This window comes from Amblyomma americanum, chromosome 1 (genome assembly GCF_052857255.1).
Source record: "Amblyomma americanum isolate KBUSLIRL-KWMA chromosome 1, ASM5285725v1, whole genome shotgun sequence".
Lineage (NCBI taxonomy): Eukaryota > Metazoa > Arthropoda > Arachnida > Ixodida > Ixodidae > Amblyomma > Amblyomma americanum.
Window position 1 is genome coordinate 321430596 of NC_135497.1, and position 3473 is coordinate 321434068.

Consider the following 3473-nt stretch of genomic DNA (forward strand, 5'->3'; position numbering starts at 1 on the left):
TGTGCCGGCTGATACGATGCAGATTGAGGAGGCCTTGAACTATTGAGTGAACACTATGATTTCAACTCGTGGACAGAATCTGACTCGGCATCGTAGGTGTACTGCTTTTTTCCCATGACCAACTTATCCAAGCGTATCTTAAAAGGTAAGTTGCTATCAAGGCCATACGAGTATAATTTTGCTCGAGCTGTACGTACACGCGCTGAATAATCTTCCCGAATTGAAAAAAGTGGTTCCCTTTAGCGTAGATCCGGCGGAAAGAATGCTTGACTTGGTTTTAAAGCTAGATAATTTAACCATAATGGGACGTCTTCTATCTTCGCGGAAGCGGTCAAGTCGGTGAGCTCGCTCAATATCTGAGCTCCGGATAGGTACTTCAAGGTGCTGAGCGCAGAAAGATACGACTTCCGATTCGGACTTCGCCCACGTTTCGTCACTGGAGTCAGGGATTCCGAAAAAGAGAAGATTGTTGCGGCGAAGGTGGTTCTCGGAATCATCGCATTTCCCTGCGAGCACCTTAACTTCGGCGTTTAGCTTTTCAATGACTGTGCTAGCGGTAGGTTGGTCGTCAGATTGGCCAGCTTCCACTTTTTTTTTCTAGTATGTCAACACGGCTGGAAAGACGACTTACAAGGGATTCGATATTTGTTTGGGCAGAACGTATCAAAGCAATCTCGGACAACATGGTGTTTTGTGAGAGCTCGATTCTTGCAATGGCCTCTGATATGGATTCAAGCGTTGGTGGTCCAGGGTTCAACTCAATGTTACCAGACAAAGCAAGTAAAAGCAAAACCAGGTGTGCATTGACACAGAAAGAACAAAGCATCGGGCCTAAAAGATTCCGCCAACTGTCAAGTGTGTCAAGGGGGCACGACACCGTAAGTAAGAAAGGATCATTACACCGAAGGCATTTAGCTTTCGGAAGATAACTGACCTGCAGCATAATAGGCATCTCTGTGACTTTGCTCGTAGCGGTGGCGTGCTCCAACTGGCTTCTGTGCGGCGGCTGATTATATAGGCTAGGCGGATCACCCGCGCTGATAGTAGCGCTCGGTTGCCAGGCGAAGAAGCTGTCGATGTCAGGAACAGGTTAGTGGATGGTGCCGTGGCTGTCCGTTGTGTAGGGATCAGGAAACCAGCAGTCCGGCTCGCTGAAGGGTAAAGCGTGGTTGGAGTCGGCAGAAAGGAGGTTGCTGAATTCCCATGGGAACGTCAAGAGCAGGAAAACCTGCAGCAGAACAGGCACCTCCGTGACTTTGCTCGTAGCGATGGCGTGCCCCCGATCCAGCCCATTTCAAGACTGCCATCGAGGAAGCCATGTCATCGAAATGATTCCCATGTAACATTCATTGTTAGCCACTGTTCTTGCGCCCACCCCTCATGTAATGTCCCGCCAGGAACCCTTGAGGTTCAAATAAATAAAAAATAAATAAAATAATAAATAGAAATAAGGAAGAAGATCATACATGTGCAGTGTGTTGTAAATCTGTAGAAATAATTGAAGATCTTACACTCGAACGTGATGGTATCCAACCGGATACCGGTGCAGGCATAGTCACTCTCCCTGATGCCCTAGAATTTAGAGAAAACAATGGTCATATGATTGAATCTGCGATTAAATTTGGCAGCAGTGATTGGAAGATTGGTGGCTCAAAACCAGAGTGATGACATAAGATTTGAAGTGTAAGGTAATAATAAAAAATATATTTGAAGAAAATGGCGACGTTTTTTGCCTATTTATAACACGTTTAGATAAACATAATGAAAGGAATAAAAAAGAAAACAAAGCCGAGCATGGTGGCAACGACCACCACCCCGTTTCAAAGGGGACCCTACTATCTTCCATTCATCCATCCATAGTTAAGAGTCACACCCAGGGACTCTCAGGCCCCTTAAAAAGGAGACTTTAGCGCCGCGTGCTCTGCGCGGAAGTGCCTGGAATGACGACAAACTTCTCGCTCTCTCTGACTGGTGGGATTTTCACACTTGATAAATTTTTGGCGCGGCGTTCGGCTACTCTTCTGCTGACGGTCGCGAGGAAGAGGGGCGCGAAGTGCGAAGTGTCGACTCATGGCACTGTTGCACAATGACAGCAAGCCAGAGTGGCGTCAAACCGCTGAGGTCTAGACTGGCAAAAGCCGATATTGACTGTACCTATGTTCATTATTTTCTCCACACCGAACAAAGAGTAGTTTGTATTTACACTTTGGCTGTCTGACGCATCTAATATGGTATTCCAGTCGGCGATCTAGAAACAGCTTTTTGATCCATGAACCGGAAAGCGTGCTTGAAAGCGCGATTTAGGATCAAAACCTGAATTCCGCTTGGCAACCGCGATTCCGCGACGGATTTAGTGCTCCCTCGATTGATCACTGTGTTCCTCGAGATGGCAGGTAAGCAAAAGTGGAAAGAGCACAAAAAAAAGTTCGCCGAATTTCCGTTTTTCACCTTGGTGTATTCGTCTATACCTAATAAGAGGCAGAGTGGACGCCGCACGTTGGTTCCGACAGCACATGCGAACCTTTCGCGTGTACTTTCACTCAACAATAGTTAAAGAACTGTGTGCTCTTTTGTTGCAGACACGTGTAACAGCTTCGCCGCGATAACGGTTCACATTAAAGATGGAATGAAAAACGGCTCCCACGCGCCAATTCGATCCTCGAATCCCAAAGAAAACAAAGAGCGGAGCCTTGCTGCTTTTGTGTAAAAAAAAGCGCACGCCGGAGGGTAATCCGTGGGTGAGCAGGGCCGCAAGAATAGGAAGGACGCACTGCTCATATAGGCACGCGCCGTCAGGTGTTTCTGGTGTCCGCTTTTGTTTACCTGCTCTCTAGAACAAGCGACGTAGGACAAAATACTGCCCTTAGTGAAAAAAATTATAGTGAATTATTGCAAATAAAACGAAAGGCCCGTCCGGGATTTGAGCCCGGGACCTCTCGCACTCAAAGCGAGAATCATACCCCTATACCAACGGGCCACTATTTTTTTCTTTATTGCATGGAAGAACTTCTGTAGAAAGGAGGAAACTTCAATCAGACTAGTTCGCGTCTCAAGTTACCGGGCTGCTTAATATGAGCCCCCCATAGCCCTAACTCACCACTGCATCCCCATCAAAACATCAAAATTCAGGGAGGCACACACAAGCATCTAGGCACGGCAGCCAGCTTGGAGGTTCGTCGCGAGCAGCATATACACTCCTCACCAACGCACACTGTTCCCGAAACACAGATTTGGACGATCTTGGTGGCTCGGCATGTCTGTCCATCATACGGCTTTTCCAAAGACTGAATAGTCCCATCAACACAAACACGTCATAAGGCACAACAGAGTTTTTGTCAACAGGCAGAAATCTAATAGTGTATGGTGTAATTTCAATGTCCTTCTTAAGAGTTCGTTGTAGTATGTCCCAAAAGAACATGGCATCACGGCACAGGATGAAGCAATGATCAATTGTCTCAGGCACGTTACACAGA

The 3473-nt window shown here is 46.8% G+C and overlaps 1 non-coding gene across 1 annotated transcript; it reads right to left on the reverse strand.

Annotated features, from left to right (window-relative positions):
- Positions 1 to 2905: 2905 nt before the first annotated feature.
- Positions 2906 to 2977, reverse strand: TRNAS-UGA (transfer RNA serine (anticodon UGA)). The gene has a single exon. It is a non-coding gene; the product is annotated as a tRNA-Ser (tRNA).
- Between the last annotated feature and the right edge of the window lie 496 nt (positions 2978 to 3473).